The sequence below is a fragment of the Carassius auratus genome, chromosome 9, assembly GCF_003368295.1.
Source record: "Carassius auratus strain Wakin chromosome 9, ASM336829v1, whole genome shotgun sequence".
Classification (NCBI taxonomy): Eukaryota; Metazoa; Chordata; class Actinopteri; order Cypriniformes; family Cyprinidae; genus Carassius; species Carassius auratus.
The window spans coordinates 6,279,987-6,294,533 of NC_039251.1; the positions used below are offsets into that span (position 1 = coordinate 6,279,987).

The 14,547-nt window shown below is 34.6% G+C and overlaps 1 protein-coding gene across 3 annotated transcripts in view; it reads left to right on the top strand.

Annotated features, from left to right (window-relative positions):
- The first annotated feature begins 2,459 nt into the window (after positions 1-2,459).
- Positions 2,460-14,547, top strand: part of tanc1b (tetratricopeptide repeat, ankyrin repeat and coiled-coil containing 1b) — a 160,189-nt gene continuing 148,101 nt past the window's right edge. For all 3 annotated transcript variants that reach the window (XM_026271137.1, XM_026271139.1, XM_026271138.1), the window contains exon 1: positions 2,460-2,560. The gene's annotated coding sequence lies outside the window, so the exon portion shown is untranslated. The remainder of the gene's footprint in view (positions 2,561-14,547) is intronic.

Genomic DNA, 14,547 nt, shown 5'->3' on the forward strand with positions numbered 1-14,547 from the left:
ATTAATTTACTGCATGCATAGAAAAAATTCAGTAAGATGTAAAAAAAAAAAAAAAAAAATCATTTTGCAGTAAGTTATGAAAACAGCAGTTCTAAATGCTCTCTGAACGTTCAAAATGTCCAGTTTTTTAAATGATTAAAAAATGTTTGGTTACGCGAACAAATAGGGAACATAATTTTGTAATCATTATAGGAGCGTTACATTTGAATGTTCCCTGAGCATTCTGAAACAAGAAACATTTAAAAAAACATCAGACAAATGTCCAACTAAATGTTTCAGAAAAAATACTTGCCATAATCAATGAATAAATAATGGTTTATACTAACATCATAAGAGACCAGATAACTCTGAACAAACATTGTTACTGGAAGAATGCTGACAAAACTTTGACAGAACGTTGCCTGTTAGCTGATGATAGTCTCAAAGCTAAAAGACACGGACTGAAAGCCACAAATTCTCATTTTGATTTTATGGGCCCTTTAATGTGATCTAACCATGTGTTTAACATCTTTCCGAACTCTTAGATTTTTGCCTCTTTAACATTACGTATTACACATGCAGCGTTTGTTAGAAGAAGCTTTCATGTGGGAACTCCACCACATCACAAATCATCTCAGTCAGCAGCTGTTGAGCAGAACAACACAGCAACTGATTCACATTCACAGACACAGACACAGACTGGACCAGCAGACCTGGACCAGAGCCACTGGACGCCCACAACAGGTGTGTGTGTGTGTGTGTGTGTGTGTTGGTTATAGATTACAGCATGATTATCACATGTTGTTAGAATTACTCAGACTTTATAAATATCTGCTTGACAAGAGGTAGATGAAAAGATGTGACCTTAAATACATTTAATAATGTTACAAATGCATTGTATATCAGATGAATCCTGTTCTCTTGAAAAAAAAAACATTATATTTCAACATTGATAATAATCAAAACATTTTGCAGGTAAACAATTCATAGGTTTGCAAATACTCTCTCTTCCAGATGGTGTCAGCATTGAGTTAATTCCTAAAAAACATGCATTTTAACGCACACTCGGGCTTAAGAGCATATCCAGTTCACTTTGAATTGTAATTACAACTCTCATTATTACAAACATCTGCAGGACAGCTGCTGTGGAGATCTGGCTCTATTTTAGACTCACCACATGAGTGAATCCCCACAGGATCCTGCTAAAGTGCATGCATTCACCCTGTGCACTGGAACAGCAGAGGTCAAACTGCATTAAAGACTTCATCACATCCTCCGCCAGAACCTCAGGAACAGAACATTTGCCATAGGATTCTCTACAGAAGCATCTTTCCTGCGGTAAATCTAGGCCTTTTATATGGTTCTGCTTCCAGAGTTCATTTCAAGCTGACTAAACATTTTCCAAAACACAAGGATAAATGTAGTTCTTTTTTTTTAAAGAAAAGAAATTCTCAACTTTGCACCATAACCAGTGTAAAAATGAGTGATGCACCACCTCTTTTGGTGCTTTAGGGTAAAATCTGCCCCTGAATATCCTTATAAATTCAGTAAAGTTGGCTTTACTGAACTGTTAATGATTTTTAAACATTTAAAGCAGGGTTAACCTTACAGTATTACTCTTCATCACTTGAATTAAGATTGTATTTAAAAGCACAGCCACCACAAAATAAGACTTTAGCGCCTCTTTTTACTTTGAGATTAAATACAAATTTAAAATCAAAACAAAATACAGTAGTTTAATATCTATGACATTGTTTTTTAAATCAGATCTTTGATAGCTATGTCAGGAAACACATGCTTTAACAATGCTTTAGGGAAAAAAATAGTTCATCAAAAAAATTAAAATAAAGTAGCCTATATAGCCTACATAAACCCAAATAGGAAATAAAAGTGATCGAATAAGCATGTGTCCTGTGTCCAAAACTCTTAAACTCCTCACATATTAGAGCAGTCAATACTATTTGGAAAAATAAACAATTAAGTTTGTGTGATAATATTCAGATGTGACCATTTTTGTAATCATTAACATTTTCATAAGTAACTGTATTTGAATTAGGCTACACTTTTTTTTAGAAATCCATAACTGTCACAGATTACAGTTACATTTATTTTGTAATTAATTAAATTTCGCAATTTCAATATATGTAACTTGTTACTCCCTAACAACTGGCAGAATGAACTAAAGATTTTTGCAAACTTGTTTTTGTTGTTAGAATAAGACCCTCATCCTTCTTTTTTCTATTCCTGTTTTATTTTGTTTTATCTTATGGTGTGATTTTTGTTTGTTGTTGTTGTTTTCTCTCTCTCTCTCTCATCTTTTTTCTTTCTATTTGGTTTGTAATTGAATTTGATACCTTAATCAAAAAAATAAAAAATAAAAAAGTTACTCCCTAACACTGGTGCTAGACACGTCACTAGCTGAACGAAGTCCCCTTGATAGTAAACATACTTCGGCGCAGACGACGTCGTGATGGCTCGTGCACGCGCGCGGAGGAGGGAGGAGTCACTTTCTGAGACTCAGAGAGAGAGAAGCGGAGTCCTCAAAACTTTTCCCAGACGGATAATTCATGACATAAATCAGGTAATGTAGCATTTACATCTTCCTTTGCCGCCGGTGGATGTTAATGAAGTGTTTAAATCGTTCCCACATCCTTTTTCAGAGGCGCGTGAGTTCCGTTGGAGTTTGAAAATTAGTTTGGCGCTGTTTGTCTCGCTGTCGATTTCTGATCCCTGAGTGAACGGGAATATGCCGAGGCTTGTTCGCTTCTCTGTCGTGGGATACCGGTGGTGTTTTGGGTGTGTGGATGTGGTTTATCAACTGCTTAATGTAGGGTGAAAACTCTTTGACATATGTCGTTGGATTATTGGTGTGTCCTGCAGGGATCATCTTCTCTTGAAGTGGGAATTCTGGCAGTTAAATCTGAATCCGTGGGTTATCTCTGGGATTTATGGATTGTAGTGGGAAGCATCATCACATTTATTATAATGTTGAATCTCGCTGTGGGTTTATAATGTGCTTTTTCCACATAGTTTATATAAACCTCTCTCTCAGTCTGACTCATTTCCCAGCACTTGACTCAATCTGACAGATGAATCGACTCTTGAATGAATTAATTGGTGTCGATTATCGTAAAAACATCGAGTAATCGCGGTTAATCTCATCCCAAAAAAAAAAAAAATTTTTTGTTTACATAATATATGTTTGTGTAATTTTAAGGATAAAATAAAAAGTTAACTTTAAAATTAATAAAGTTATTTTAATAAATCACTGGGGTGTCTAAGAGCCCAAACAAATGCATATATATTGGTGTTTCATATTGTTTTTCTGTTTAATATGTGTTTGTAACGGTTTGTAGGTTTCAGATCTGATAATATGATAATTTATTTATTACACAATAACTCTTATAAGTAACACTGACTTTTAAAGAATAAGTTATTTGAGTGAAGTTAAGTCAGTTGTTTGAGTTACAACAAACTTGAATCCATTTTAATGAAAGTCTCTTCTGAAAATAATCATAAGTTTAATTTCATTTAAAAAATAAAGCTATACACCTTTTGTATATCTATATCACACTTTAGCATTTCAATTAATGGTATAAAGTGTTATCAAATGAAAATTTTACAATTTTTATTTTTGGGCAAAGTTCTGCGAAACATGATATTCCTTAAAAAACTATGTTTATATAAATTCATTATTATAAAGGATATTATTATAGTTGGTATTATAACTTTGAAGTACATTGCAGTGCTAATATATTTATAATTAATTTAAAGTTAAATCAGACTTATATTTTGACTGGTTGTTGCGGACCTTTGAGTTTCAGAGTTTATATGACAATGGTTTTTCTCAAATAAACCTAGGAATTTTTTTTTAGAAAGTTTTCTTTCAGAGCAGCTCTGGGGTCTCATTTATAAAACTTTTCGTAGACTTCATCCTTAAAAAGTGTACATAGGCACAAAAGCTAGATTTTGTGCAGATTTAAACATTTTCAGATTTATAAAACGATGCATACGCCAGAATCTGCACAAATAAAATCCCTCTATAAATCCCAGTCAGGCGAAGATTGTGCATACTATGAATATATATATATATATCTATCATTCATTTGACAGCTATTTTTTAAGTCTGTTACAGTTGCATTGTGCCATTTTTATTTGCACAATTAGTCAGATTTGTAAAAGTTCCAAAACTCATGCCGTTTAAACTAGGATCATAGAGAGGCAGAAATCCCTCATCATCAGTGTTGTGATGGAGTTTTAATGCCCTCTTCTCCTCTATGGAGCTGAGTCATGTGGGTTGGTTGTGTGCTGTTGACAGAAGACACTCCTTTTCCTACCCTTAGGAAAGCTTACCATGGATCGACTGTACAGACTTCCCACGGTCATGGAAAACCAGGACATTTTAAAACTGTGTTTTAAAACTTACAAAAAATTTAAAAAGTAATGGGTATTTTAAATCTTTAATGAGTCTAATCATACTCGGCTCTTGTCTCTTTTTGAATGTGAGTATTTTGATAATCGATTGGGTGGCAGATTATTTTTTCAATTAATTGGATAAAAAAATTATTGACATAAACGCTCTATTCCACATTCTGCCAAGTGTCCTTTATGCAAAAATGGAAAAGCTTGTGAATTTGTGACATTTAGAGATAAGGATAACTTTAGCGTGAAGCTTAAATTAAAGATTTCTCATGTTTTGGGCAGCTTGGATCATGTACTTTTCCTGCAGGAGCTCATTCGGTTTCCCCCACTAATTTTAGATGCATTTTGTCCATAGAAATGCGTTATTTAGTGCTGTAATTTGATTTGACTGGCTGAAGTTGGACGATTCTTATCTGATAATCACAAATGACTGTAAAAGTCATAGAAAGCCATCAGTCAAAAAAGTGTGGGAACTCTGTCTCATGGTTCCTAGCCAGCTGGCAAATAACAGGTGCTGGTATCATATGTAAACACACATGTAGTAGATACAGAGAGGGGCATTAAAAGTCCTCTAGCCCTGAGTGTCTTGGACCCATATCATTTATGAATATGTCCATTATGTTTCACACCTGCTTTGCTGAAATAGCCATGTGCTCCCTAGAGGATCTTCTGGAGTGATTTGGAAATACATAAATGAGTTTGTGTGACTCACATTATGACGCACCTGTAGGGATTTAGGTTCAAAAGTCATCCTTCTATCTCTAATTGACTTCAAGGAAAGTAAATAAAGTGTTAAGTAAAGCTGCAAGGCACAAATGCACTTTGAAGCTTAAAACAAATGTTGGAAAATGAAGTTTTCTAGGGCTAATGGTGCTGTGGTGCCAACTGGAATGAAAGCGAGATTTCTTAATTGCCCTCCCTGGCTCCATCCACATCAGCGACTGGTTGTCAGGGCCATAGATCATGATGGGATGTTTTTATGGTGCTGGGGTGACTCTGGTGGCCTGCAGAGAAATGCTCATTTAATAACATTGTGCTAGTGGCCAGGGAGAGGGTTGTGTTACGTCCAAAACAAAAGCTGTGTTGTTTGTCTTTTTCAGTGGGGCTCTCCGATGCTGTCAGTCTGGAAATAATAAACTAATTCTAGTGCTTTGTGGGAGGTCGACATGCTTTAATGCTGTGTATTTCCGAGCACAGTTTATGTTTATCTTGATTGTGGATCTAAATGATGCTAATGACAATATCTTTCTAATTAGGAGTTATTGGTAAGGTTAAAGCAAGCAAACTTAGAACTATATAATTCTGAACTATATAATATTATTTTTTTGTTATGTCTGGTTAGAAATTATAACCAACAATAATATTTTTGATATATATGCTTTCTAAAATGTGCAAATCTAGGGCATGCACAACATAATTAAGGATTCTAGTTGTTGAAATACATTTATACAGAAAAATTACTTAAAAATGTTTAAAAAATGTTTTTATAAAATTTATTTGATGGCAGTTCAGAAACAGTTTGACGTCTTTTTATCTTTTTAACAGTCAAACAAGTCTTCTCTTTCTGTGAAAATATAAATAATTTTTAGTAATTTGATGCAACTATCCATATTGATATATAATTTTACCTCTAGTTATTATGGTGTTAATTTCAGCTAAACCCATCACATACAGAAAAAAAGGATCCCTTATCGGTCATTTCACGTCAGTTAGATAGTTTCATCCTGTTTAACAGGGCAGTTCTTGACTCGCACCTACATTGTACACCAGACTTTCCAAAAGTGTGGTCAAAGGTCTATTACTCTTAGAATTAACTCCCTTGAACCAGTTAGGTCTCAAACAAGGTCTCAGATTCTTATATTGAATTGCAGCGCTGTGTGTGTTTTGGTTGGGCTGTCGTTTTTGGACGTGCGGTGAGCTCGCTGTGTGGGAATGTGCAGAATAAACTGTACCAGGCTGTGAAATGTAGAGCACTGCCATGATGGCTCAGGGACAGAGACTTTTTCCCTTGTTGCCACTGTGTTGATATCCTCCCCATTTCCGCCACTATAGCTTACTGTTCCATCTTAATTAAGGGCCAGACGTGGTGTCTAACCTCTATTGTTTTTGTATGCATTGTATTATTCTGTTTCCTCTGCCATTGATGTCTATGGCATCCTGTAGAACATTTACAGGAAAGTTATGACGTTTGGCACATTGATGATGCTCTGTCCAATTAGGGGATCTCTCAGCCAAACCCCCTTTAGAGCCACCAATATCTTTTGGGTCGGAAACGCAATGACAGAGATTGTTTTTATCAGTTTCCAATTTTTCACCATCATGATAATCCAACTGAACTCTTAGAAGTCAAGTGTTGTGAGTTTGACTTGTTTTAGATTTCGGTCATGTTTATTCTTCATTCATAACAGAGCTCATTGGTTTTTCAACATCTGCCAAATTATTTTTGCTTGGGTCTATTATGATTTACTCCAGTGGTTCTCAAACTGGGACACGTGAGATGACAGAGGGTGCAACATGACTAAAATTGAGTTTTGGCATTCATTTAATTCTACCCCAACTTAAAGTAACATTAAAACCGAACATTTATTTCTGACAAGCAAAATGCAGCTTCTAGTGTAAAAACAGGAAAATGGGAGTGCCATAAACGATCAAGTACATGATATCCAATCAGCTTACCTCATCTTTTATGGTCAAAACGGACTGCATCCACACAAGCATTGCACAAGCATTGAATGTGCTGCTTTAGCAAATCGTGCTGCTGAGACTGAGATCGACACTCTGTCCTGTTATTGTTTTCATGTTTAAGATACCAGCAAGAATGCAAAATTTCCCTGAATATCCGAACGATAGCAAATGTGCAAACAATTTTTTTATAACAGTTCAACAAAAAAAGGTAATATTAAGTGAACATTTTAAATGTAGCCTACATTTTAAATATATATTGTCATATTTGTTCTCTTTTGCAACAAAATAATTAATAGTTCCAATGAAATCCATATAATCTGGTGAACGACTTCAACATACAGACGTGTTTAATTAGTAAACTAATCTGCGGTTTTGAATTATTTGGTCATTTCAGTGATTAAATTAAAATGTAAATTTAATTTATGCATTTAGAAGACGCTTTTATCCAAAGCGACTTATAGTGAATTTAGGCTGTGTTCCCTGGGAATCGAACCTACAACCTTTTGCGCTGCTAGCGCAGTGCTCTACTACTGAGCCACACAAACACTAATAATGGATTAGTTACTGAATGAATTAAAGCGGTTTTGTATTGGCGACTTGCCATCATTTATTGCTTTATTTATTATATTAATAATACACTTAATGGAATGTTAAGAATATGACATAAAACATGACACAATTAATAAGGAAAGAAAATATTTGCCTCTTTAAAGGTAAAAACTGCACATGTAAATCAATTTAAGGGGGCAAATAACTGCAGTCTAAGTGGAAGAAATGGGGTACACCGCTATAAAACGTTTGTGAACCACTGATTTACTCAACACAAGGGCTTAGATGTCCATGATTTTTACATTAAAGGGCTTTTCATGGAAACTCACGTCAGGTTTGACATGCAGCCAAGATAGAAAACATTTGCAGCTCATCACAACCTGGTGCAAACTCATTCTTTATTTCAGATTCACAGATATTAGTTACTCTTCTTTTAAACCCCAATACCTACTGGTTTGCGAACTTTCTCCTTTGCTCTTGACCTGCTAGAAAGTTCCCACAGCCTTATCTGTGTGCTGTCGTAGCTGATCACCTGTGATGTGTTTATCAACCGCTCACATTCACTCATTTACACTTCAGACTCGTGGAATTTCGAAGAAGAATGTGTGGGAATTCTTACACATACGGCACTCTTGCTTAACTTTCCATCACTGGAAACATATTTTAGGTGGAGCTGGATGATTCATGGAATATATTTATGATATATTCACATTTCGTCAAAATATTGAGATATATATACACCTTTTTTTTGCTCTAAAAAAAGGGATCATATATTTTGTGCTTCAGTTAGAGATTGCCAGTAGACTTTCTACTGATTAAGTTAATATTTGACTTCAGTCAGATAGCCATAACCTACATCTGTAGCTGATCCATTTAAAGGCCTTAAGTCATGACGATTGATTTCCTTTCTATAGCTGTGTACTCTTGATTCTTCTACTGATAATGATGGTGATGCATTACTGTAGGTGGAGACCGTCTGGATTGAGTTCCAGGGTTTTTTGAGTGGAGAATGGAAGAAGCACTCTGTTTTTCTAGTGTGTGTGTGTGTTTGTGTGTGTGTGTGTGTGTGTGTTGGAGTGAATGAATGCTGTCTTGTCAGGTAGATTTAGTTTCCACAGCCTCAGGTGCAACTGTAAACTGGCTGTGAAAACAAGTCTCAACTTTAAGCAAGAGTATTCTTCTCACACTTTTCAGGTCATTAAGATGACCAAGTTCCTATAACTCTAATAGTATTACAGCAAAGTAATTGTCATCTGAACTGAGCAGGTAAGATCTTACAAAAAAAAAAAAAAAAAAACCTTTTCGTTTGATAACATAATATTATTGCTGATTTGAACATCAGTAGTAGTATGGGCACTTAAAAAAGTCCCTATACTACTACTGATGTTCAAATCAGCGATAATATTACGTTATCAAATGAAAAGGTTTTGGGTTTTTTTGTAAGATGTTACCTGCTCAGTTCAGATGACAATTAAATAATAAGAAAAACAGTAAAAGTAAAATATTTGCCAGCTTTAAAAGTCCAATTTCATATCTTTTTTTTTTTTTATGGGAGATACAGTCCAAAAATGTTGTTGTCAATTCCGTTTATTGCCTTTCAGAAGATATAAAATATCTTCAAAATAGTGGCCCCTTAGGTGTCTTAAACCTGAAACATGTCCTGCCTGTTCTCTGGAACAACAGCAGATCCTAATTAACATGTTTGTAGTTGACTCATAGAGTCTGTCTTCTCGTATGGAGATAAGTAAAGGGATGTTAGTGCAGGGGAGTCAAATCTAAACTCACCAGCATCAGCATGATTTCATTTTCTGCATTCAAGAGGCGAGTGAGTCACTTAACTCGGGGTGTTGAAAACCGCCTGTTTCTGAGTTGTCTGTGCTCTGTTTAGACCTGTGATCATTCCTGTCAGTTGGGAAGGGAAGCTTTATGACTTTCCCTTAGTTTGGGTTAAGTTCAATAGGGCCCTAAGATTTCCGTGATGCAGAAAATGCGGACGGAATCACAGAATCCAGTAATAAAAACGGAATTCACACGGAATGTGATGTAAGTCGGTCATTACACTTAAATCAAATCACAATATGGACTAGTATCTGTAAACATTCTACATCCTCATTTAGTTCTCTGTTAATGAATGGTTAATGAAATTTGGTAAAATTTATTTCATATGGTCCTAGTTCAAGTGCTTACAGATCCAGGTCAATCATACTGCTTTCCAGAGCAAAAAGTTTACATTTTATTTTATCTAATTGTAAATTTATTTTTTTCACTAATAATGTTTTTTTAAGTGTGAATCTTGTTATGTTATTAATTGCATTCTTAAAAGTGGAGCAATCACAAGTGCAGAATATGGCCTTTTCTAAATGAAGAAAGATAGCATTGCTTGTTTAACTCTCTTGTTGATAGTGAATATTAATAGCATAGATGGAGATTTGTGGAATATTTCCATATTTTCCGGTCACACAGGCATCTTTTCCTTGTTTCCCAGAGCTGTTTGATGGACTGAAGTGAACGTAATTGTTGCTCTTTTTGTTTCATGTCATTGTGAATGCTTCATGGCCGTCTAAAGAGCTGAGATACCACCCGCTCTGGCTGCTATTGTCTTTTTCTTGCTCATTTCCTGTTTCAAGGTAAAGAATTCTTCCCTCCGTCTGCGTTCACCTGTTATCTTGTTCTGGCTATTTTGGTCAATGGGCATTTAACGGTCCCTATTAATATTTCCATTATTCTCAGTCTCTTTCCATTATAGCAATTTCAACTATCAAATTTTCCATTTCAGAAAAGCATGTCTGTCATTTTCTTACCACTAAAGAAGTACTCAATTTGAGGTCAGATTATTATTTTTATACAGTATATTTTCAGCTCTGTAACTTTTTAAGAATTCATCAGATCTTTTGTCAAATTATTTTATAAATGAGAGGATGCTGTCAAGTGATATTGGGCAAAGATAAATTCAATATAAAAACTACTGCAAAGAAAACATTTGTTCAAAACATTTAATTAAGACATTTAATTGTAAATTTGTTACTTTGCTTTTCTTTGTAATTAATTGTGAAATTTACTAAATTTACTTTAAAGGCCTAAAAGGTCTTAAATTTGGAGCAGAAAGTCTTAGTTATATCGTTGTGGCATTAAATGTTGCATGCAAAAAAACTTAACTCTTTTTATATTAACATTTAGGTTTCTGTTTGTATAGGATATGATAGTTTTTCTCAAAAGAAACAGTAAAATTATCACAAAGTAACAATCATAGTAGTTCTAGAAATTATATTAATATGTTTATGTACGCTACTCATATTTTGAGACCACAAAGGCTGAAAACACCACAAGCTTTAGTGTGTAAAGTAATATTCATAGGCGCTAGTCTAAGTCGCGGTTTGATTCAATTATACTGTCCTACTCTTCATTTATCCATCCAAATTTGGCAAATTCTGTGACATTCCACGTTAAATAGTAAATTCCACTTTTATGATTGGATTCCATGATTCTGCCTGTGTTTTTCACGTTGTAGAAATCATAGGGCCCAGTCCACCTTTTTCTTGTCCTAAAAATGGGTGCGATCATTTGTAAATTCTCATCTGAATCCATTCCAGCCAGCTATTGTTAGCTGAACCAAACAGTCCATTTTGCTGCTTGATGTTAAAAGTTGGTGTGTCTTATATAATTTTAATGTATTATATTAATTATGAACACACTGGTTTGTAGTGCAAACAGTTTTACCGTTTTTTTGTGCTCATTGTTATTCTTCTCGTTAATTACCCTATAACGGCTAATGAACCAGAAGTCTCACCCATAGGCTAACCTCTGCGTTGAAGAAAAAGTTGGATAGAAATTATATTTCTTTGTACAGAAATATGAAGTAATTTGTGTACAGATATCAGTATTTCCCCAAATCTCACCACTATTAAAAATAAAGGTTCCAAAAAGGTGTTTTTTCAATGATGCCATATAGAAAAAAAAAAAAAGTTTGGTTCCCCAGAGAACCTTTCAGTGAACAGGTCCTAAAAGAAACATTATAAAGAACATTTAAAAATCTGAAGAACCTTTTTTGACCATAAAGAACATTTTGTGCACTTGAAAGGTTCCATAGATGTTCAAGGTTCTACATAGAACCATTGATGCCAATAAAGAGCCTTTATTTTTAAGAGTGTAGACTAAAAGCCCTAATGGATGCTGTTCAGTAATGTTTGCACATGACTGTCTGAGATTTGTTGACAGCCACAGGATGTATAATTCTCTAAACTGGGAAAACCCTGCCACAGTATTTTTGCTTTGTTTTTTTAGTACAACTAAATAAACATCCTTCAATCAAGATTTACTTGAGATGCAAATTGTGAACTTCAGAAGTCATGAATGGTGTGTCACTGCGTCACAAGTGATCCAAAATAATAAACCACAAAATTAACAAAACGATGCACTCCATTTTGGTGGGTTGAGAGCGCTTCTCCGCCTTGTTACTTCAAAACAGTCGCATGATGACTTAAGCTGCCTTCTCGTACTTTTGGAAACTTCCTATTTCCCACTTAAGAAATCACGATTACGAGCTTGACAAATTCAACTGATTTGTTGTCAGAAAGAAAAATTAGGTTGACATCATAAACATTTGCTGCGCTACATACAACATTTGCTTGCCTACGATTCTAGAATTTCGGTCAAAGACTGAATGAATGAATGAATGAATGAATGAATGAATGAAAATAATACATGCAATATAGCATAAATAGGCACTACTTTAACAAGATGAATGGGTGATGTAGACATGAAAGTGCACTGTTTAGTAGGAGTGACCCGGTCACAGAAGCAGGCCTGACACGGACTCATTTCGAATAGCTCATTGAAAAGAGTTGCTTGGAGAGCGTGAAAATGAAGAAGTGTGTAAATAAGTGGATCTTGGCGACGGTTTGTGATTGACCTGCTGTAATCGTGTGAGTCTGGAGGACTCATCTGTGCTCTGATGGTTCAGTGTGTGAGTGAAACGAGCCAGAGGCGAACAGCAGAACAATGCCACGCTCTGCAGATGCTACCGTCAACACTTCAACCTGCTTTTGTAGAGCTGTATAGTGTGTTTTTAAGGTGGGGTAGAAATGTGACATGGTGGAATCAAGAGCTTCGACTATTCTCGACTAGTTAGAAACAGTTTTCCACAGGTGTTCTTTAAAAATGATTGCAGAAAACAGGGAAAGACTTTGTTTCAATGTTTCACTCTGTACTTCAAAAATACACGGTATTGAATAAATATTTCATAAAATAAACAGTGAATTATGAAGTTTTCCATAGATGCAATAATATAAAATTCTGGCTAGTTCAGGCATGGGTGATAATAAATGCACTACTATTATTTTGTCTTAAAGAACTTGCACAATAGTTTTTATCTTTTGTCAAATCAGTGTTGTGTTGCTTAAGTGAATTTAGGCATGAGACATTTTAATAATCTATAATTAAAAGAAGATAGTGATAGAAGATTGTGTGTGTGTTTTACTAAATTTTAGTAAAATTTACTAACAATTTCTGAGTGAAAGTCGTTTTTAAATAAATCCTACACCAAACGTTTCCAGTGTAAAGTGCTAAATATGACATATATATATATATATATATATATATATATATATATATATATATATATATATATATATGTATATGTATATATATGTATGTTATACATATATTTTTAATAGAGGTGGGATCTCTATAATTAGACGGTGATATTTAAATAGTCATCTTAATGAGTTAAATATTTTATAACCTGGCTTAGTTAGTTAGGGTTAGTTAACTAGGTTAATAAGTTTGTTGTCAGAAGTCATCTACAACCATTAAAATAGTCAAAAATAAACATCCACAATTAAAAATTCAATACTAGGTGATCAATTTCCAACATTTTTTATTATACCGGTATATGATTCCCATTTTTTATTTTATTAGTTAAATTTTTCCTTCATTTTTTTTAAAGTGTGAATTTTATTGCACAGTTATACTAAACTTGAACTATTTTATTTTAATGAAATATTATTGTGACACTGTCAAAATATTGCTCTTTGTTTGATTGGGCTGACAACTTCTGAATCAGTTTGAGGTTGTGTTTGGGGAAACCTGTTTGACGACAGTTGATTTTGCAGTTCTGTTTGCCACCACTAGTGGTGCTAAAATTATACACTTCACCTTTAAACCAGGGTGCTTTCCTTTGCTCTGCTGTTTAGTGACTTTCATGGTCTCTATGGTGGTTCAGTCTGTAATGGGCTGCTGAGAGGCCCACCGAGGGTCGGCTTTAGAGAGATAATGCAGATATAGCCCAGTCACTGGAGCAGTAAGACCCCCTTTAGAACGAGAGTGAGATAAAGCAGCTTTATAGAGCCCAGACGACCTGTAACCCTGCCACATACTCATTCCTGTGGAGATAGTCTGGTGGAACTGCCCTGAGATTTTTTTCCATTCCTCAGGATATGGTATCTTCATCTTACACACTTGAGATTGTTCTGCTGAAGTTTTTGTTTGGTCAGAGCGCCACATGTTGATTCAATTTCTTTTCCTGGGTCGGATCAGATGTGAGGGAAGTGATGAAAGGACTTGTGGACCTCTTGCTATCAGTCTTCAGTCTTGAGACCCTTCAGAAACTCCTGACCTTAAATCTGGAACCAGTGGTCGAACAGGGTAGAGTTATTATAGTTAACTAAAACTAAAGCTAATACTGAAGCTAAAGGGGAAAAATAATATGTAAAATAAAATACAATAAATGTAAACTGAAATTCAAACTATATATTATATAAATTAACTTATTTTATTCTAATTTTATTTTCATATGGTTTAACGTGATTTACTAAAATAAAATAAAAATTAAATTAAATAAATTATAAAAAAATATATAGACCCCCCCCCCCAAAAAAAAAAACAATAAAAATGATACACAACAAAATTATTAAA